The following is a 24,151-nucleotide window of genomic DNA, read 5'->3' on the forward strand; positions in this document are numbered from 1 at the left end:
CACTGAAAGGATGATAAAGGTGAAATATTGAGATATATTCATTGACCACTACTTACCATAACTATATGTGGAATTTCAGACTTTTAAAAACATGTAAACCAAAGCAGGATGGTTAAACAAATAAGTTCAAGACTCAATCACGTGTAGATTCAGCTCCCACTTATCAACCAAGGTGGTGTATTTATCATGATAATTACCCATTCCTATGCTTTCCAAAACCTACATGTTGATAAACCCCTGAGAATTATGAAGCATGTCCTTTTCTACTACTGGGATTTCATGAGCAGTTATAGATCTTATTTTTCTAGTGGTGACTTCCTCAGTTCAAAGCCTGTACTCTATTTCTACTTCATTGTTTTTACATCATATATTTTAGATCAACTCTATTCGGCCAACAATAAAAATAATTAGGGAAATCACTTAACTTCTAAAAACACTAGAAAATAAATGTCACTAATAACTTATTTACAAATATAGTTCAATATCCAGTCAGATGTCCAAGTGTTTTGCCACTCTACAGATGTTAAACAAAAATCTACTTGGTATGCACAGTTAACTTGACCTCTTCATTTTAGGCTAGTTCGAGTCATTGTCTTTCAGACTAACAGTACTAAACGAACGAAGGAAAACATATGTGGATAGACTCCTGACACACTCCTTCAAATCAGATTTTTTTCTAATGTCTAGTCAACTGACCAAATACCTCTCAGCTTGCTGACTCACAACACAACATTTATATTATGACAAAAGTCAACCTAATTTTGAATATTACTGTCTTAACTTAGAATTATCAAATATTACAAGGGCACAGATCATGAGACTTGCTTTGGAATACCACCAGCTATATCTAAGAATAAGCTGCTCAACAAATCACTGAATTAATATGATAATGTTTTTAAGTCAAAAGCAAATTATTGCTTCGCCAAAATAATACTGTTAAGTCACAAGTCCTTTCATGCCACAGATTTTAGGCACTCAACTTGTTGCCAGTTATATAAACTAGATATAAAATTTCTGGTGATATTGTTATGTGGTGATAACATTTAATGATTACGTTCCTTTGGCCCAAGAAGTTAATAACATGAAATAACAGGGCCACACAACATACCTTTGGCATATTGATTGTCGTCTATATGTGTGTGTGAGTTTATGTATACATGTATAGGTGACATATATACATATATGTGAGCTTATGGCTTCAGTTTCAGATACTGCTTAAAGAAACATTTTTGCTACACTGAAACACAAATTGTTGCTGAGAATGACATTTCAAATGACAGAAAATAAATGCATTTTGAAAAGGAATTAAATAAATGCTTATTCTATATAAACACCTCCTTTTATTAAACGAGACAACCAACGGCCTCCAAGTTGATTTCAAAGTTTCTCAATCAACTCAATCTAACAAGTATTTAGTGAATGTTTACTTATTACAAGGCCATGTGGCAAGCATTACAGGAAAGATGAAATGTAAAAGTTGGTCTCTATCCTCAAGAAGCTTAAAATCTCATTGGAATAAGACATATGGATATAAAAAGCAGAAAAGGCAACACAGTATAAAACAAGGGATAAACTCATGGACTTAGTGGTGAAAGAAACCATAAAGAACATATAGTCTACCTTTTATATGAGTAGAAATTGAACAGAGAGGTTTTAAATGACTTGCTCAAGATCACAACTTATAAGCAGGAGCTGTTACATCTAGTGACACCAACACAATGGTCATTTAGTCTCAAGAGGAAGGGAGAAAAAAAAACCCTGTAAACATCAGAAAAGCCATCAAAATCATCACTGGACTTTTCTTTAGGGGAATAAAAACAGTGGAAGGATGCATTCTGAAAGAAAATTGCTAGTATTCCAGAAGTTCAAGGATGATAATCCATTTCTTCAAATGTGTATCTGTACAATTTATGTTTTTTATAGGCATCTATATTTTTAAGACCATAAACTTACTTTTTTTATTCATTAGAAAGTAACACGTTTATCATAGAAACTTTGGAAAGCCAATAAGAAATCACGTAGATAAGAACTGTGGTGTGAAATGGAATAAGAGACTCTCTGCAACATCTTTTTTTTCAAATTGAAGTATAGTTGATTTACAACATTGTTTTAGTTTCTGGTGTACAGCAAAGTGATTCAGATATACATATATACACATATTCTTTTCCATTTATTACAGGATACTGAATACAGTTCCCTGTGTGATACAGTAGGACCTCATTGTTTACCTATTTTATGTATAGTATTTTCTATATGCTAATCCCAAACTCCTAATTTATCCTTCGCCCACTCCCTTTCCCCTTTGGAAACCATAAGTTTTTTCTATGTCTGTGAATCTGTTTCTGTTTTGTAAATAAGTTCACTTGTGTCATATTTTAGATTCTACTTATAAGTGATATCATATGGTATTTGTCTGACTTACTTTACTTAGTATGATAATCTCTAGGTCTATCCATGTTGCTGCAAATGGCACTATTTCGTTATTTTTTTTATGGCTGATAGTATTCCATTGTGTATATATACCACATCTTCTTTATCCATTCACCTATCGATGGATATTTAGGTTGCTTCCATATCTTGGCTATTGTGAATAGCGATGCTGTGAACACTGGGGTGCATGTACCTTTTTGAATTAGTTTTCTCCGGATATATGACCAGGAGTGGTATTGCTAGATCACATGGCAACTCTATTTTTAGCTTTTTAAGGAACCTCCATACTGCTCTCCATAGTGACTGTACCAATTTACATTGCCACCAACAAACATTGTAGGAGGGTTCTCTGTTCTCCACACCCTCTCCAGCATTTATTATTTGTAAACTTTTTGATGATGGCCATTCTGACTGTTCTGAGGTGGTACCTCATTATAGTTTTGATTTGCATTTCTCTAATAATTAGTGATGTTGACCATATTTTCGTGCGATTTTTGGCCATCTGTATGTCTTCTTTGGAGAAATGTCTATTTAGATCTTCCACCCATTTTTTGATTGGGTTTTCTTTGTTTTTGTTTTATCATTGAGCTGCATGAGCTGTTTGTATATTTTGGAGTTTAATCCCTTGTCGGTCACTTTGTTTGCAAATATTTTCTCCCAGTTCATAGGCTGTCTTTACATTTTGTTGATGGTTTCCTTTGTTGTGTGAAAGCTTATATGTTTGATTAGGTGTCATTTGCTTATTTTTGCTTTTATTTCTATTGCCCTGGGAGAATGAGCTAAGAAAACACTGCTATGACTTATGTCAAAGAATGTTTTGCCTATGTTCTCTTCTAGGAGTTTTATGGTGTCAGGTCTTATATTTAAATCTTTAAGCCATTTTGAGTTTATTTTTGTGTAGGGTATGAAGGTGTGTTCAAACTTCACTGATTTACATGCAGCTGTCCCGCTTACCCAACACCACTGGCTGAAGAGACTGTCTTTTCTCCATTGTATATTCTTGTCTCCTTTGCCAAAGATTAATTAACTGTAGGTTTATTCCTGGGCTCTCTATTCTGTTCCATTGAGCCATGTCTGTTTTTGTGCCAATACCACATTGTTTTGATTACTATAGCTTTGTAGTATTGTCTGAAGTCTGGGAGGTTTATACCTCCAGATTTGTTCTTCTTCCTCAGGATTACTTTGGCAATTCTGGGTCTTTTATGGTTCCCTATAAATTTTAGGATTATTTGTTTTAGTTCTGTGAAAAATGTCATAGGTAATCTGATAGGGATCACATTAAATCTGTACATTGCTTTGGGATGTATGGCCACTTTAACAATGTTAATTCTGCTCCAAGAACATGGGGTATCTTTCCATTTCTTTGAATCACCTTCAATTACTTTTATCATGTTTTATAGTTCTCAGCATGTAAGTCTTTCACCTCCTTGGTCAGGTTTATTCCTATTTTATTTTTTTGCTGCAATTTTAAAAGGGACTGTTTTTTTTACTTTATTATATTTCACTGTTAGTGTAAAGAAATGCAACAGATTTCTTTATGTTAACCTTGTATCCTGCGACCTTGCTGAATTCGTTTATCAGTTCTAGTAGTTTTTGTGTGGAGTCTTTCTTCGTACTTGTAATATCTAATAAAACAAATAGTTAAAAAGAAATGTACTAGGTAGATTATGAGAAGATGGTGGAGTAGAAAGCAACAGGAATCTGTCTCTACACCAAGAGAGCAATTGCACTTGCACAATCTGTCTGATGAAACTATTTTGGAACTCTAGAATATAGTATATTAAAGGTTTGAAATTTCCAAGAGAAGCCTAGGAAAGCAAGTTGCCATTAATTTTGGTCAGTTTCAGCTCTTAGCACAGTAGTAGCTACCCATTCCCCATTACCCAGTTCAATGGGTGGCAGCTGTATGCACACGTTCCTGGAGCAGCTTACACATAGCTTGTCGTGAAAGGGTGGGTAAAAAGGATCCTGCTGTCCATATGTCAAGGATCTGTGATCTGATCACAGCTTCTCATCTCAGAGGAACAGAGACAGGTAGACACTGCTGTTCCATCTCCCCTGACTGTTGCAAGTCCCTCTTGTTCCTGCTGAAGTATGCTAGGGGGCCAGCGCCCTTTCACCCTCCCTTCATTTTACTCTTATTCTCTTTTGGAAAGACAGACATCAAATACTAGGACATTTAAAAGAAACTGCACATATGAGGGAAATTGGAAAGTCACCATGCATGCCCAGGGAAAAGACCAGGCTCAAAAGCACCTAAGAAGACCTTAAGTATATACCTCAGTTGATCTTTGGCAAAGAAACAGAACACACAATTTTAAGAAAGCAAAACAATAAACAAAAATAACAACAAAAACCCAGCAAACCCTGCAGAATGGGGAAATCTGATTTCCAGAGTTACCAAATGATTAAATTCAAATGTCCAGTTTTCAAATTAAAATTATCAAGAAATATAAAGAGGAAAGTATAGCCCATAAAAAGAAAAAATATAAATAAACAGAAGATGTTCTTTAAAAAGACCTGATGGCAGATCTACTAGATTCTAAAGCAACTGTCTTAGAGATTCTCAAAGAACTAAAGTAAAATTTACAAAAAGTCAAGAAAATTAAATATGAACAAAATGGAAATAATATTAATAAAGAAAACTGAAAAGGAAATTCTGGAGCTGAAAGTATAATAAATGAGGTGAAAACTTTACTACAAGAATTATAAGGCATATTTGATCAGGCAGAAGAAAGAATGAGTGAACATGAAGATAGGACAATGAAAATTACCAAGTCAGAGAAACAAACAGAAAAAAGATTGAAGAAAGGTGAACAGAGCCTAAGGGACCTGTGGGACACCATCAAATGGGCCGACAAATACACTGTGGGAGTCCCAGAAGGAGAAAGAAAAAAGGGATGAGAGAATATATAAAGAAATAATAGCTGAAACTCCAAATTTAATGAAAGAAGCTCAATGAACTAGAAATTTGATGAACTCACAGAGATCTACACAGACACATTATAATCAAATTTTCAAGACAGAGAAAGTCTTGAAAGGTGAAGGAAAGAAGCAACACTTCACATACAAGAGATCCTCAATAAGATTATCATCAGAGTCCTCATCAAAAACTTTAGAGACAAGAAGGGAGTGGGCCAATATTGTCAAAGTGCAAAAAGATTAAAAAAAATAAAAACCTGTCACCCAAGAAGCATATATCCCGAAAAACTATCCTTTAAGAGCAAGGGAGAACTTAAGTCATTCATAGGTAAATAAAAGAAGGAATCTGTTATTACTAGACCTGCACTTCAATAAATGCATAGGGAAGTCCTGCAAGGTGTAATAAAAGGACACGAGACAGGAACACAAAACCACATAAGGAGATAAATGTCTCAATAAAAGTACATGAGTGATTTTAAAAGCTAGTATTATTCTAATTTGGTCTTTAATTCCACATTTTGTTTTCTACATAATTTAAATGACTAATGCATTTCAAATAACAGTTTATGTCTTTGGGTACACAATGTATAAAGATGTAACTGTGACATGAACAACTTAAAAGGGCGGGGATGGAGTAGTAAAGGAGCAGAGATTTTGATATGTTATTTAAATAACATAAGCAAACTAGTGTTACAATTTCAGAATTTTAAATGTAATCCCTATGGTAACTGCAAAGAAATTATTTATGAATATACACAAAAAGAAATAACAAAGGAATTTAAATGTTTCCTTACCACACCCCCAATCAACTAAGCACAAAAGTAGACAGTAATACAGAAAATGAGGTACAAAAAAGCTATAAGACATACAGAAAATAGCAAAATGAAAGAAAAAATTCCTTATCCGTAAATAGGTTTTTTTTTTGCGGTACGCAGGCCTCTCACTGTTGTGGCCTCTCCCGTTGCAGAGCACAGGCTCCGGAAGCACAGGCTCATCGGCCATGGCTCACGGGCCCAGCCGCTCCACGGCACGTGGGATCTTCCCGGACTGGGGCATGAACCCGTGTCTCCTGCATCGGCAGGCGGACTCTCAACCACTGCGCCACTAGGGAAGCCCCATAAGTAGTTTTTAACATAAATGAGTTAAACTCTATAATCAAAAGAGACTGGCAGAATAGATAACAAATATGATGCAACTATATGATAGCTACAAGAGATTCAACTTTAAATCCAAAGGCACATATAGTTTGAATGTGAAAGAATAGGAAAAGATATTCCATACAAATAACCAAAAGACAGCAGAGGTGTCTATAGTAATATCAGACGAAATAGACTTTAAATCAAAAAAGGATGCAAGAGACAAATAAATACATTAATAAAAGGTTCAACACAACAAGAAGATATAACAATTATAAACATTTACACACCAAATAACAAACCTTCAAAGTATATGAAGAAAAAAATGAACAGAACTGAAGGGAGAAATACAGTTCTACAATAACAGTTGGAGATTTCAATACCCCACTCTCACTGGATAGAACCATATGGAATATAAGTAAAGAGAGGACGTGAAGAACATAATATACCAACCAGATGTAACAGACCTATTCAAAATACACTACACAATAAAATATACATTCTTCTCAAGTGCACATGGGTCATTTTCCAGGATATACCATATATTAGGACACAAATTAAGTCTCAACAGATTTTGAAAGATAGATACCATACCGAGTACCTTCTCCAACCAAATTGGGATAAAGTTAGATATACTGGAAGAAAAAGAAGACAATTCACAAATTTGTGGAAATTAAACAACACATTCTTAAACAATCAATGGATCAAAGAAGAAATCACATGGGATATTAGAAAATACCCAAAGATAAATGAAAATGAAAACACAATTTACCAAACTCCTGGCACACAGGTAAAGCAGTGCTAAAGGAGAAATTCAGAGCTATCAACTCTTTAATTGAAGAAGAAGAAAAATCTCAAATCAATAACATACTCTACAACCTTAAAAACTAAACAAAGTGTAAACAGATTAAGCCTAAAGACAGCAGATGGAATGAAATAATAAAGATTAGAGCAGAGATTTTTCTTAAAAATAGGGAATAGAAAAATAACAGAGAAACCAAAAGTTGTATCTTTGAAAAGATCAACAAAATTGACAAATCTTTAGCTAGATGGACTATGAAAAAAAGAGAAGAGATTCAAATTAATAAAATCAGAAGTCAATGTGGGGACAGTACTACCAATTCTACAGAAATAAAGAAAAATTAGAAGAGAGTACTATAAATTGCATGCCCACAAATTGAAAAACCTAGATAAAATGGACAAATTCATAGAAACACAAAATCTACCAAGACTAAATCACAAGGAAATAGAGTATCTGACTAGACATATAACTAGTAAAGAGATTGAATCAAAAGTCAAAAATCTCTTGACAAAGAAGAGCCCTGGAATTCTACCAAACATTTAAAGAACTAGCATCAATTCTTCCCAAACTTATCCAAAAAATTGAAAAAGGAACACGTTCTAATTCATTCTTTGAGGCCAACATTACACTGGTACCAAAGACACTATAAGAACACTACAGACCTCAATTCTTATGAACACTGATGTAAAAATCCTCAACAAAATATTAGCAAACTGAATTCAGCAGCATATTAAAAAGATCATACATCATGACCAAGTGGGATTTATTCTTGAAATGCAAGGATGGTTCAACATATAAAAATTGATGTATGTAACACTTCACATTAACGTAATTAAGGGAAAAAAACACATAATTATCTCAAGTGATACACAAGCAGCATTAAAAGTTCAACTAAACAAACTAGGGACAGAAGAAAACTATGTCAGCATAATAAAAGCCATATATTAAAAACCCACAGTGAACATCATGGTGAAAGATTGAAAACTTTTCCTCCATAATCAGGAACAAGGCAAGGATGACTGCTTTCACCCCTTCTATGTTCTATTCAACATAGTACTGGAAGTTCTAGTCTGAGCAATTAGGCAAGAAAAGAATTAAAGGTATCCAAATTGGAACAGAAGAAGTAAAATTGTCTCTGTTCACAGATGACATAATCTTGTATGTAGATAACCATAAAGATTCCATGAAGAAACTGTTAGAATAAATGAGTTCAGCAAAATAGTAGGATACAAAGTCAATGTAAAAAATTCAGCTGCATTTCTAAAACAATCTGAAAGGGAAATCAATAAAACAATTCCAATACACACTACTATATATAATATAAACAACAAGGACCTACTGTATAGCACAGAGAACTATATTCAGTATCTTATAATAACCTATAATGGAAAGGAAGCTGAAATGTATATATATTTTACATATATATATAAACTGAATTATATATATAAACTGAATCACTTTGCTGCACATCTGAAACTAACACATTTTAAATCAACTATACTTCAATTTAAAATAAAAGTCTAGTGTCTTATCTGGTGGCACAGTGGTTGAGAATCCGCCTGCCATTGCAGGGGACACGGGTTCAAGCACTGGTCTGGGAAGATCCCACATGCCACGGAGCAACTAAACCCGTGTGCCACAACTACTGAGCCTGCACTCTGGAGCCCGAGAGCCACAACTACTGAAGCCCATGCACCTAGAGTCTGTTGTCCGCAACAAGAGGAGACACCGCAATGAGAAGCTCTTGCACCACAAGGAAGAGCAGCCCCCTGCTTGCCACAACTAGAGAAAGCCCACACGCAGCAATGAAGACCCAACACAACCAAAATTAAATAAATAAATTTATAAAAATAAAAACAATAAAATAAAAGCATAACTACCCACCCTCCACCCCCCCAAAAAAAGTAAAAGAAAAAAAGAAAACAATTCCATTTACAGTAGTATCAAATAGAATAAAATATGTACGAATTAACTTAGCCAAGGAGGTGAAAGACTTGTACAATGAAATGTACAAAGCACTACTGAAATAAACTTATAAATGGAAATACATCCCATGTTCATAGATTAGAAGACTTAAAATATTGTAAGATGTCAACACTACCTGGTTTGATCTACAGATTCAATGTAATCTCTATCAAAATCCCAATGATGTATTTGGAAAAAAAGAAAAACTCATGCTAAAGTTCATATGGAATCTTAAAGGACACTAAATAGCCAAAACAAGGCTGATAAAGGAACAACAAAGCTGGAAGACTAACACTTTCTGATTTCAAAACTTACTACAATGCTGCAGTAATCAAAACAACATAGTACTGGCATAAAGACAGACATATAGACCAATGAAACAGAATAGACAACCTAGAAATAAAAAAATAAATACCCCCCCCCCCCGATTTTTGACAATGGTGCCAAGGCTATTCAATGGGGCAAAGACAGTCTTTTAAAAAATGATTCTGGGGAAACTGAATATCCACATGCAAAAGAATGAAGTTGGATCCTTATGAACACTATATAAAAAAATCAACTCATCAAAGAGCTAAATAAATGACCTAAAACTATAAATCTCTTAGAAGAAATTTAAGATAAATAAATATAGGGTAAAAGCTTCATGATATTTAATTTTGCAATAGTTTCCTGGATATGACACCAAAAACACAGGCAAAAGAAAAAAAGAGATAAATTGGACTTCATGAAAAATTTAAAATTTGTGCACTAAAAGACACTATTAACAGAGTAAAACGACAACCCACAGAATGTGAGAAAATATTTGCAAATCATTTATCCAATCAAGGATTAAAAATACATATATGACAATTAATATTAAAACTCAGCAACAAAAACAAATAACCTAAATCAAAAATGGGTGAAGGATCTGAATAGACATTTCTTCAGGAAAGATATACAAACAAGCACATGCAAAGATGCTCAACATCACTAATAATTAGGAAAATTCAAATCAAGGCTATGAGATACCACCTCACACCCATTCGGATGGTTACTATATTAAAACAAAACCAAAAACGTTAAATAACAAGTGTTGAAGACAATGTGGAGATATGAGAACCCTTAGCACTGTTAGCTGGGAATGTAAAATGGTAGAGAAGCCTGTGGAAAACAATATGGCAGTTCCTCAAAAAATTAAAAACAGAGTTGTCATATGGTGCAGTCATTCCACTTCTGGGTATAAATACTGAAAAGAACTGAAATCAGGGTCTCAGATATTTGTACACTCATGTTCACAGTAGCACAACTGATAAAATATGGAAGTGTCCAATGACAGATAAATGGATAATCAAAATACGGTATATACCTAAAATGGGATATTAAACCCTAAAAAGGAAGGAAATTCTGACACATGCCACAACATAGATGAAGCTTAAGGACATTATGCAAAGTGAATTAAGGCAGTCACTAAAAGACAAATAATGTATGATTCCACTTATATTAAATACTCAGAAGAGTCAAAATCATATAGACAAAATGTAGTGTGGTGGTAGCCAGGGGCTGGGGGCAAGGGGAGAATGAGTAGTTAGTTTTTAATGGGTATAGAGTTTCAGTTTACAAGATGAAAAAAGTTCTGGAGATGGATGGTGATGATGGTAGTGTACTTGTATGAATGTATTTAATGCCACCAAACAGTACATTTAAAATTGGTTAAGATGGTAAATTTTATGTTATATGTACTTTACCACAAAAAAACACTCTGAGAAAAAGAGAAAAGAATGCCCAAGCAGTAACTAAAGAACGAAAGAGGCAGAAGTTAATACTATAAAGAAACAAAAGCCTAGGAAATTCTAGAAGCATTGTACATAGTTCCCAACTTAAACCCCACTCTCCAAAGCCCCCAAACGTTCACAAGTGCATCAAATAAGGAGGCAAGCAAACTGTAAAAATCATGATTCATTTATTAAACCTTAAAATTAAAGAAAAAATTCATCAGGCATACAGGCTGAAAACATCTTCAAGGTAGAAAAATAAATGCTGAAAGACAGTGGATTAATATTTACAAAGTTCTGAGAGAAAGAGTGTAAAGACTCATGATCAGTAAAGATTTCATTCACATATAAAGGTATAACAGGTATAACCTTATCAAACTAGAATGGACTCAATAAACAGTACAAATAAAGCTTTGTGGGGGAGCAGAGTGTGGGGAGCTCAACCATGAAATCCAGCCAATTAAAGCATGATTCACCCCCCCCCCCCATGCACACACATGATGGTGACCTGTGAATCGTGAAGAATTAAAACTAAACAATTAGGGGCTTCCCTGGTGGTGCAGTGGTTAAGAATCCACCTGCCAATGCAGGGGACGCGGGTTTGATCCCTGGTTGCCACGGAGCAACTAAGCCCATGCACCACAACTACTGAGCCACAACGCCCTAGAGCCCATGCATTGCAAATACTGAGCCCACGTGCTGCAACTACTGAAGCCCCTGCGCCCTAGGGCCCATCCTCCTCAACAGGAGAAGCCACCACAATGAGAAGCCCACACACCACAATAAAGAGTAGCCCCCACTTGCCGCAACTAGAGAAAGCCCGCGTGCAGCAACGAAGACGCAACGCAGCCAAAAAAAAACAAAAAACAAAAAACTGAACTATAAGCATTATAGTTGCAAAATAGGTAATAAACATATAAATCTTGATAATGTGAAAATAATTATACCAAAAAAGAAGTGAATGCATAAGAATGCAAATTTCTTCATTTTTCACCGTAGGAAGACAATAGGGTCTAAAGTTGAAACATGCATTATAGAAAAAGGAACTTTTTTTAAACCTTAGATTGGAATCTTTTATAAAATCATCTCTTGGGTTTAATAAATATTCAAAGTTCAGCAATTCCAACAATTTTTACTTGGTTAAATTCAGGAAAACTGAATGCAAGCAATACCACTACTGGTATTAAGCGCGCACGCGCGCGCACACACACACACACACACACTTTTTACCAAAATGGAGTCTCTAGATACTGCTTCATAATATCTGTCACTTAAAAGAGCATGAACAACTTGCCACATTTATACGTATATATACATATATTTGTACACACTATGTATTTTTAACATTTTATTAAAATCTTTTGTAGCACCATAAAATAATCTGCGTTTTGAATGAAACGCTGCAAAAAGAGGGGCAAGTTTTGTTTGATATGTCTTTGGTTAATGCAAACTGGATTCAGTGAAGCACCTCAGGCAAGCCCTACAGGAGTATCCTTATATTTCAAGTGAGTGGAGTCAGTGAAATGACAAGGTAAAGAGAAAGGAAAATTAGATGAAAGCCATAGTAGTAATGTGAGTAAGACCTATAAAACTGTATACCAAAGAGAGCATTTACAAGAGAAAAGTGGTGAGAACATGTCCTATTAGTTTCAAAGTTTTCCAAGTAGGTCGAAGAGACAATAAATAGTTTTTCCTAGCCTGCAGATCAATGCCTTCCAAGATGGGTGGTGCAAAACAACTCTCTCAGGTAAAGTATTTTAAAACTTTTACTTATATACATATATATCCAAAAAAAAGATTTAAGCTTATATAATATTTAATATATAAAATGACATTAATATCTTCACTTCATCCCTGTTAGGTCATATCATGTCACTACCAGCAACCCAGGAGTCCTAAGGAAAGAGTGGGAGATCAGTAACAGATAGGGGTTACAAAGGGCACCATCACGTTTATTCACTTTCAGCTTATTATAACACAATACGGGGCCCACTTGGATGGGAGAATATTATTATTTAGAGGAAATGCTCACTGAAATATTTGGGGGTGAAGGGCTTTATGCAAGTAACTTACTCTTGAATCATTCAGAAAAATGTTATGTATATATATTATTTGTGTGTGTATGTGTGAATACATGTCGATCTAGATGTATATGGAAGAGAAACAGCAAACAATAAAGCAAAGAGAAAAAAAAGAAAAATTGTTGCCTTGCTGAACTAAAGTATTGTTGATGTTTTAAATAAAAGAAAAATGATTCAGGTGTTCCAATAAATTGCTGATCTTTCCTGGAATGAAAAGTGGCTGCCTGTCAAAATCATGTTATTTAGCAAAAAACAAACAAACAAAACTCCAAACAAAAATTCTTGGTGTAGAACTTTCAGATGAAAGTAGAAAAGAAACTACTTTTTGAAAGAAACTTATGCTATGGAAAGAGCACTTTGAAAATGTTTTCACTTCTGATTTTATGGCTGAAAATGGTGTATTATGTATAAAAATTCTCATACATATGCACTTAAAAACACTTATGAAGACGACTTTCTAGTCTATTAACAGATATTCCTACAAAGAGTATGAGTGAGTTTTATAAGCATTTGTTAGAAATATAAAAACACACCACGTCCCAATCAGTTTGCAAAAACAAATAATTTACAGGAGAGAAAATGAAATGTACTAATAAAATTTCTACAAAAACCTTTGTAAAATTGGAGGATGGGACTCAAAATTAAAAACATACAAATGGGGCTTCCCTGGTGGCACAGTGGTTGAGAGTCCGCCTGCCGATGCAGGGGACACGGCTTCGTGCCCCGGGTCTGGGAAGATCCCACATGCTGCGGAGCCTGTGCGTCTGGAGCCTGTGCTCCGCAACGGGAGAAGCCACAACAGTGAGAGGCCCGTGTACCGCAAAAAAAAAAAAAAAAACATACAAACGATCATTATTTTCTTTAGTAACGTTTTTTTGGTTAAAACCCTAAAGTTCCAGTAGTGGGGCATAATACTTTGTGACAAGAACTCTTGGTAAATTAAAAAAAAAAAAAAAGTAATACTCTCTTTCTGATGATGACTGAAGAAAACACTGAAAATAATACCATTATCAACTTCTATCTAATTTAGGAGAAAGTTGAAAAATACAAATTCTACTACTGTTTATCTAGTGTCTAACTCTGCATGGTTGACATTTTTCAAAGAAGAATGGACAGAAGATTAGAACTTTGCCTCTCTCTTCAGTTAGAAAAATGTTGTGATAAACAGTCACATAATATAGAAAAGGCATTTTAGAAGAAATCTGTGGGTGGTTTCCACGCTTTGTTAATGTTCTTTGACATGAAACTTAGGTAAGAACATATTTAAGCTGTTTATCAGTCAGGTTGAATTAGTTTTCACATATCTCTTTCCACATAGAGCATTTGCAGCAAGGTGAAGATTAAAATAGAGTTAAGAGAAATTTTAAAGGTGGAAGAAATAAGCAATAAAATAGGTATAAATTCCAAGTTAACAGACAAGCAAACATATTTTTACTACTCCTAAAGGGATAAGGTTGAAAATGCTGTCTATGAAATTATGCACATTTAGTAAGTCAAGTTGGGGAACATTTTCTGGTAAGATGTTTCCTTGAGTTCTCCACAGAGCTTAAGCATAATTCCAAATAAAATAAAAGCCTTTTGTGATTTCTAGATAAACTTGTCCACAGTGAACTGTGGTAATTGCTGAGAATTTTATAAAATCTTTTTTTCTCCTCATTTGTTCCCAGCGAATATACAGGGGTGCAATTTACTTAGGAACTCACTCAGATCAAATGAATCCAAGGTTTAATAATCTGTAGTCTAATCATATGATGACATGCTGTTTTCTTAATTGATATTAAAGTGAAGAAAAATATTTTATAATGTCTAATACTCAAAAATGACCATATGGAAATGTTTGCAATTCTCCAGAAAAGCCATTCTGTCTCTCACCTCTGAGTTTTCAATACTGCATAGCAGTGTGCCTGGAATCACATATACACATGGAGACACACCCTCACACATATATGTGTATATTTATGCATACATATATGTGCATAGGTACTCTACATATATATCTTTTAGTAAATGTATTTATTTGTAAAGTACCTGTTAGAATCCTGACATCAAATATGCCCATCAAGTTGTTTTTGAGAATATGTGCAACCATCACAAACTAAGTAAACAACTTCAGTGGGAGAATCATAGGTTTAACAACATGAAATCTTCAGGAAAAAAAGGCAATTTATAAGTTACTACAGTACTTTATGATTATTAACCATGGAACATCCCTTGTAAATGATGAGAAGTATAAACTTTGCATTAGTGTAAAAGAATACATAAAAAAGAAATAATATTGAGAGGACTTCTTTACTTTTTAATTTTTTATAAATTTTACTTATATATTTATTTTGGGCTGTGTTGGGTCTTCGTTGCTGCGCGCGGTTTTTCTCTAGTTGCGGCGAGTGGGGGCTACTCTTCATTGCGGTGCGCGGGCTTCTCATTGCGGTGGCTTCTCTTGTTGCGGAGCATGGCTCTAGGCGCGCGGGCTTCAGTAGTTGTGGCTCGTGGGCTCTAGAGCACAGGCTCAGTAGTTGTGGCGCACGGGCTCAGTTGCTCTGCAGCATGTGGGATCTTCCCGGACCAGGGCGCAAACCCGTGTCCCCTGCACTGGCAGGCAGATTCTTAGCCACTGCACCACCAGGGAAGTCCCAGGAGGACTTAAGACACATATCTAAAAATAAAATATATTCACTTCTGAACTATGAAAGAAGCTAATGAAAGAAGCAGCACAAACTTGCAAAGAATCTAGAAACCCTTCCAGCCTTTGGAATGCATTATAACACTTTACTGGCACTGATTTATGTTATAACTACATCTTAAATATTACACTGGCTAACAGTATTCTACATTCTCTGAGCACACAGAATCTGACTAGAAAGGTGCTGAATAGAAGGAAGAATTAAGCTTGTGAATCAAAGCTAATGTGTTTATTTGGATGGATAAATAGTATAAAGGAAACAAAGATTTGAATTCAATGAAAACATTATTTTTTTTGTAAAGAGGAAAGTGTCATACATGGGACTCAAGATTTAAGACCTGGCACTAAAGTCAGTGAGTAAGGAAAGAGCACATATGGTCAAATTTTCTCTGAAAAGCTCTGAACTGCTTATAAAGTAGTACTGTACTTTTTCGCAAGACCATTAATCCAGGGCATATGTTCATTTGAGAAAAATGATGAATAGAATCCCCCCTACTATTAAAATAATTTTTTCCTTTGACATGCTCACACAGTTGAATTTATGTAAATATTATATGCTACAACCCCAATGAATTAATTAGCAAATGTTAATTAAACTATTTAAGTAGAGAGAAAATTGAAAACATTGCCTTAGAGAGAAACAATCTGAGAATTTCTAGAAATTACCCATGTGAATACAAACTCTAAGAATTTTTGCTAAAAACTTTAAGAACAGTATGTTTCTAATGAGACTTTCAGCTTATGCAGGAAACGTAAGGAGACCAAATTCCTACAATTTGAGCACTAGGGCCAAAGAAATTATGTTCTCCAATTGTGTTTACTACTGAATACACAGCCACCACCCCACCACCCCAATCAGCATGTTTGGGTAACTTTGCCATGACAGATGAAAACTTGAGTTTAAGCATTTTTACTGTAATAAGATCTTAAAACAGTTGGCTTTTCTTTTTTACGGGAGAGTGTGCTAAGAAAAAGTTGCGGGTTTTTGGGGGGTTTTTTTGCTTTAAAAAGGCAGCTTAGAATTTCTTATATAGCATTATACAATACAGAAGAAAACACATCCTTTTCAGACTCCAAACCAGGAGAATGCTCAAAAAACCTGTTATTGCTTGCACTGCAAAATAACCGTTCATTGTAATTACTTTAATGCAATAGGCTATCCAAACTGTCTTAATAAAAGTTATAGACTCACTTACTTTTAAAAGATCACCAAATATAACTCTCTCATTTTCACATAGGAAAACCTGAGACGCAAATTTATTCACAGATCCAGTTGCAGGCAGATCTAGGTTAAGAATTCGGGTGCAATACATCCATCCTTTTCTGTAAATCTTTCTTTCCCCCAAGGTTAAAGGGCTGTCAGTGAGACAACTAACGGATGATTGATTTTGAGCAGATAGGTTCAAATATACTGTTTCCTATATTGATGTCATTCTATATACAGCTTTTCTCATGTACACACCATTCTCTGTCCTGAGAAAATGCTATTCCTTAACCACTGATGTAAGGAAAACAAGAAAATTCACCCTCGTTGAAACAAAAAACGCCCAACAACCATAAACAAAAGGACCATTAAACTGGCTACAGGGAGAACTCAGATTATAGTTGAAAAAAACTCAAATACATCCTGACCTATGAATTTCCTAATTCTTAAATAAGACAGAACTAACTCATGATATCCAGATTACTCCCTTGAAAAGGCAGCAGCAGGTAAACAAACATGGAATCTCCGACACTGGACTTGTGGTGCAATCTACTTGCTAATAAAAAAAAAATGGTCTTTTCTAAGTAAACACGAGAAAGCACTCAGGGAAATAGTCTTTTCTCCCTTTGGAGGTAGACCAGACTGCATAACAATGAGTCAACTCTAACAAAGGGGTAGGCTCAGAAGCAGAGGCTTCCCCTTTAAGAAGGCTGACTATTTCAGTTTACCTTGACTTCCTTCAGAAATGTCACAGAAGAAACAACAATAAAAAGGATAAATCTATGCAATCAGGAAAGCTAAAAAGCTGAGATGACCAGAATGCTGAAGAACATCTGGAAGACATAAAGCACATGGGCTAAAAATCCACTAGTATAGAGGGAGTTACAACACAATATTAGTAAAAGAAAACTTAAAACAAATAAAATAAGTTTCCTCAGGGGAACTCCAGAATAAATGTAAGATCTAAAGTAGCAGCAGAACAGGGAACTCCCTGGAGGTCCAGTGATTAGGACTCCGAGCTCTCACTGCCGAAGGGCCGGGTTTGATTCTTGGTCAGGGAACTAAAAATCCCACAAAAAAGCCGCAGGGCACAGCCAAAAGAAAAAAGTATCAGCAGGACAATGATCATAGAGAAGACAAAGAAAATGAATGGTAGAAAAGCATACCAATCTCCAACGCTGAATACTCAGTAGCTCCATTTATCCCAACTAAAAGCAACAATTATAGCTATGTATAAAATGAGAATTTCTTATACAAGAAATTCAGAAGAAACTTGGAGTAGATACTGAGGTCTGAGAAGGGGAGGTGGTGCCCCAGATAACTTTCTGGCCCTCTTAAGAGAGGAGATCTTATTCTCAAAGTGCAAGGTTTTATTTATTCCACTTTAACTACCCTCCAAAATGGCCCCCAATGGTTCTCATCTTCTAGTATTCATTTCCTTGAGTAATCCCCTATCACACTATTGAGCTGGCTAGTATAACCAACAGGTTATTGTGGTAATAATGGAGTGTGACTTCTGAGGATAGAAAATTTGACTTCCTCTGGACCACCTGCTCTGGGTGAAGCCACCTGTCATGTAGGGAAGACAGTCAGGCAACACTATGAAGAGGTCCACATCATAAGGAACTGAGGACTCTTGCCAGGAGTAAGTAGTAACTTGCCAACCATATGAGTGAACCAGTTTAGATGCAGATTCTCCAGCTCCTGTCAACCCTTCAGATGACTGCAACTCCAGCTAATATCTTGACCGTAACCCATGAGAGACCAAGAGCCACAACCGTCTATCTAAGCTGCCCCTGAATTCCTGACCCACAGAAACTGTGTGAGAAAATAAATGTTGTTTTAAGCAACTACTGGTTGCACCTGTTTTGGAGTAGTTTGCTACATAGCAACAAATAACTAATATACCCTCCTTCAGAATTTATTAAAAAAATAAAAGTACTGATAATCCAATTATTGATATTGAGAAATACTGTAAACTTCCTGTTTAAAAAAAAAGAAAAACAAAACCGCAAAAATATCACAAAATCTAGAGAATGTGACCAAGGTAAAATTTAGAGAAAAATGTATGGTATTTGTGAGGTAATAAAAATATATATATATTGGTCTCTGCCCCTGGTTTCTGGCACAGAGCTTCAGAAACCCTTGTAATTTCCTAAGTAATAAGAGCACCAGGAGCATTTTTTGTTCTAATATTTGGTTATTAAACTCAGTTCCTGACACAGGGATCCTAAAACCCTTGTGATTTCCTGGGTGATAAGAGTGCCTTTTGTTCTAACGAGGCGACTTTCAGTGGGCTCCTGGATGGGTCCTGAATGAGGGCTAGCCAGCAGAAAGAACAATACATGATAAGAAGCTTGGAATTTTTTAGCCTTGCCTCCCATTCTCTTGAGTAGGGAGAAAGGCTAAAAACGGAGTTAATGATTCATCATGCCTATGTAATGAAGCCTCCTCCATAAAAATCCCCCAAGTATTGGTTTTGAAGAACTTCTGGGTTGGTGAACGTGTGGAGATTTGGGGAGAGTAGCAGCCACTCTGAGACGTACAGTCTCAGAGCTCCACTTCCCCTCCCCATAACCTGCCATACACATCTCTTCCAAATGACTATTCCTGAGTTATATCCTTTCATAATAAACTGCTCATCTAGTAAGTAAAATGTTTCTCTGAATTCTATGAGCCACTCAGGCAAATTAATCAAGCCTAAGGGTGTGTGTGTGTGGGGGTTGTCATTGGAACCTCTGAACTATAGTGGGTTGATCAGAAGCACAGGTGACAACCTTGACTTGCAACTGGCATCTGAAGGGGCTGGGGGTGTCTTGTAAGACTGACTCATTAACCTGTGGAATCTGATGCTACCTCTGGGTAAAAAGTGTCAGAATTAAGTTGAATTGTAGGACACTCACCTGGTGTCTGAGAAGTGCTTGGTGGTATGGGAAAACCTGCCCCTCCCACAACCCTAGGCTGAAACTGGGTGCAGAACTGTACAGTATTAAACAAACTTATTATTAAAGACGAAAATAAATATGTAATTTGCAACAAGTAACTTACATAGAAAATTAAGTAAATCGAAAGACTGCATAACAGAAAATAAGGATCAAAGCACAAAATTGAAGAAATAATTACTAATAAATAGTAAGGAAAGTAGAGGCAGAAAACCTGAACAAATTAGTTATCACAAAAGAAATGGAAAGGGTACTCAAAACTAAGCCCCCAAATGGCTATAGACCAAGGTAGTTTGGGAAGATAATTTTTAACCTAAACACTCAAAACAGAAGTTCAAAAGGATTTAAACAGTTCCAATATCTAGAAAAAAAGATATAGGCCTTCTAACTTTATTCTACATACCTGATATAATCTTTGTAAATAAAACTGGACAGAAGGTAAAAAATTTTTACAGATAAAGCTCACACAGAATTCATAAAGAGAAACAGAGACTCTGCCTCAAATATTAGCAAATATAATATGTAAATAAGAAAGTGCATCTTTTAGATTGCTAGAAACCTGGTTCTTTAATTTGAAATAGGATAGGTATCAAAAATCCATTGTAAACAGTGTTGCAAATAAAATCATGAATAATATGTTCACTACTACTAATACTTAACAGCATTCTAGAGAAAACAAGCAACAACAAAAACTCACTAACCCAATTTTAAGTGGTTCCATATATGAGTTTAAACACTACCGCTCTTCCCAATAAAAGTTGGACTGTAAGATTCCTTCAAACTGAAAAATGCTCAATTTAAGTTACCAAACTATCAATTCAACCATTGAAACAACATGTTTATATTTACTTTGTCAAAGTATTATGCTTATTGATGAAAATATACAAATTTATTAATCAGTTTATTGTATTACATAATTAAGCATCTGTAAGCAGCTCCTGTTTCAGTGATTAATGAATGCAGTATAACAATATTGAGGTAGTAAACTGGAAAGTTGCACTGTTTAACATTCCACTGCCTTATTAGCTATCACTGATGAGTGGCAAAATCATTAAGCGATATTCTGATGTTAATACAAAATAACTTAGGAAAATAAAAAATAAATCTCAACTTTAAAATGCAGTTCTTTATTAAAACTAAATGAAAAAAAGATTAAATGAGATATCATTTTTGGCATACGGAAGTAAAGTGTTTTGTTTCAGTTAGGACAATACTTGGGGTTGGTGAAGTTGTGGTTAATGAAACTAACACACAATAATGCTACAAACACACAGTACTAGAAGCCACAATTTTACTGCCTTCCATTCAGCAATTCCACTTTCAGAATTTTACTCAAAAGAAATAATCACAGATATGTACAAATACTTAGCTGAAAGGATGTTTAATATAGCTCTGGTTATAAAAAGAAAAAATTAAATATCCAGTACCAGGAAATTAGTTAACCAAGTCACAATACAAACACAATGAAAGCCAATTACTCTTCAACTAAAGTCCTGGTGAATTTGGTTAAAAAAAAAAATACCATTTTTTTGTTCAAAAAGGATCAAGGCTTTCTGTCTGGCATGTAAAGAGCTTAGAGGTTGATACTCTTGTCCTCACAAGAAAAAAACTGAATTAAAAAACAACTCTCCCTTAATCCCTAAAAGGAATGAAGTCATAGGGCAAACTGTTTCCTCTAAAATTAGAGACACACAGGCAGATATAGAGAATCACAGTTTATTGGAGCAGAAGCCTGGAAACAGAAATTACATTGAAGCCAGTTCCAAGGTATGAAAACTTAAAATGTAATTGACAAACTGCTAGAGACTCCATGTAGACAAGTTTAAGTTAAAAACTTCAAGAGGGCCCAGGCTTAGGGAAGCCTCCCAACTTTCCTGAATTTTACCTCCAGGAACCTCACTAGGTTCTCAGAGAAAGCCAGAGAAAAGTCTCCTCCTGCTTCAATAGGGGTAAGGGAAAAGTACCCCATACTGAAATACATCCAAGACCATTCTGTCCTCCTTAACAGGGCTTGCCCTGAAAGGAAACTCTTTTACCAGAGCGTAACTGACCTGAGGAAAAGAAATATACAACGCTAGCTCCTTCTAGCCTTCCTGACTCACCTAAAAAGGGTAATGTGTGTGTGTTGGAGAATGGGGGGAGGGAGCTGACAAGCACCTGTGAAAGTCACATCCCAGGCACACAGGCTCTCTCACAAATATAAAACAAGACCAAATCAAAGAAACATGGAATGTTTCCCCTCCCCTCACATCTTACCATATGATAGGGCTTGGGTATTTTAACTGGGGATTACAACTAAAAGAACAACTCTCAGATCTTATTTAAGAAATTGCTAAAGAAATTCAAAGAAAAGAGTGGAGACAAAAGTAAGGACACTAAAAGAAATTTTAGCTTCTGACACATACAGGTACAGTAAACAATAAACACAGTCTACTCTGAGATAAAGGAACATAAAATATCACACTAAAGACTTACCTCAGTTCTTTATATCTAGTTCATCATGTCTGGCTCTCAACAAAAAAATTACAAGTCATAATAAAAGGAGAAAAACACACAGTTTGAAGAGAAGAGACAATGAGATTCAGATATGGCAGAGAATTTGGAATTAATAGACTGGGAATTTAAAACAACTATGACTAATATGCTAAGGGATCTAATGGAAAAAGCAGACAACCTGCAATTACAGATGGGCAATGTAACAAGCAAAGAATGAATCAAAAGGAAATGCCAGAAATAGAAAACAGTGGCACAGAAATAAAGAATACCATTGATATGCTTAACAATGTAGAAGTGATGAGAGAAAATGTTACAAGGGATAGGAGGAACTGGAAATACTGTTATATGATACTTGTACTACCCGATAAATGGTATAGTGTTATTTGAAAGTGGACTTGCATTGCTTATAAGTGTATACTACAAATACTACAGCAACCACTAAAAGAAGTTTTTAAAAAGTATAATTTATAGCCTGAAAGAGGAAAAGAACCCAAATATAAAATGCCTGGTTAAAACCAGAGAAGGCAGGGGAAGGGAAAAAAAAAAAAAAAACAAGAGTAGAGAACAAAAAAGAAACAAAGAACAATGAAACAAAAGAAAACAATAATAAATGTAGTAGATATAAATCTATTATGTCAGTAATGACTTTAAATGTCAATGGTCTAAATAAATAGACCAATTAAAAACAGTGTAATTAAAAAAACAAACCATAACTTTATGTTCTCTATAAGAAACTGACTTTAAAAATGACACACATTAAAGTACAGAAATGGAAGAAGACATACACTAATCCAAAGAAAGTTTAAGTAGCTATGTTAATTTCACACAGAGCAAATTTCAGAGCAAGAAGAAGTATTGGGAATAAAGAGGGCATTACATATTGATAAAGGAATTAACTCTCCAATAAGGTAATACACATTCTTCTCAAGTTCACAAGTCACATTTACCAAGATAGACCACATTCTGGGCCATAAAACACACCTAAAATCTGGAAGACTACAAATCATATTAAAGTATGCTCTAATACCATAATGGAATTAAACTAGGAATAAATAATAAAAAGATAACTAGAAAATCCTACAATACAGAGATTAAAAGTCAAATAAGAAAAATCAAAAATCAAAAATTATGAATGACAGTGCTGGTTTTTTTTGCGGGTTTGGAGCCATTCCAGATGCTTTAGGCTGCTGGATGTCTGAACACTGGATAACTGAGGCATTTCTATACATGGAATATCTGTGTTTTAGAGCACTCTGCTGCAGGGGACTACCGCCTGCATACCAAGAGGATGACCTGTTCTGCATAGGCCTCATGAGCTCTGGCAAGATCAGTCTGCCATCCAAGCTCTGCAGTGAAAGCCCTGACAGCCTAGTGTCCACTATGGGTTTTAAAAGCAGTGCCATTCCAGAATGCCATCTTGAATGTGAAAGAACTTGGAGAAGAGAGCAGCCAAGATGGCAGAGTAGAAAGACCATGAGCTCACCTCCTCTCACGAGAACACCAAAATCACACTATCTGCAGAACAACCATGGATGAAAAAGACTGGAACCTGCCAAAAAGTATCTTCTACAGCTAAAAACATAAAGAAGGAACCACAGTAAGATGGGTAGGAAGGGCAGACTTGTGATATAATCAAATCCCATTCCCCCAAGGTCAGTGACCCACAAAATAGAGAATAATTATAATGCACAGGTTCTCCCACAGGCATGAGAGCTCTGGGCCCCATGTCAGGCTCCCCAGCC

At 35.4% G+C, this 24,151-nt stretch overlaps 1 protein-coding gene across 2 annotated transcripts in view; it reads right to left on the reverse strand.

Moving 5' to 3' along the window:
- The window catches only part of ORC4 (origin recognition complex subunit 4), a 95,539-nt gene that overhangs the window by 56,685 nt on the left and 14,703 nt on the right, over positions 1-24,151 (reverse strand). Inside the window, exon 2 of one of the 2 annotated variants that reach the window (XM_082841460.1) lies at positions 23,893-23,981. The exons of the other annotated variant lie outside the window; for it this stretch is intronic. The gene's annotated coding sequence lies outside the window, so the exon portion shown is untranslated. The remainder of the gene's footprint in view (positions 1-23,892; positions 23,982-24,151) is intronic. 2 annotated transcript variants of the gene reach the window in all.

Source organism: Leucopleurus acutus (genome assembly GCF_964270905.1).
Source record: "Leucopleurus acutus genome assembly, chromosome: 6".
NCBI classification, from domain to species: domain Eukaryota; kingdom Metazoa; phylum Chordata; class Mammalia; order Artiodactyla; family Delphinidae; genus Leucopleurus; species Leucopleurus acutus.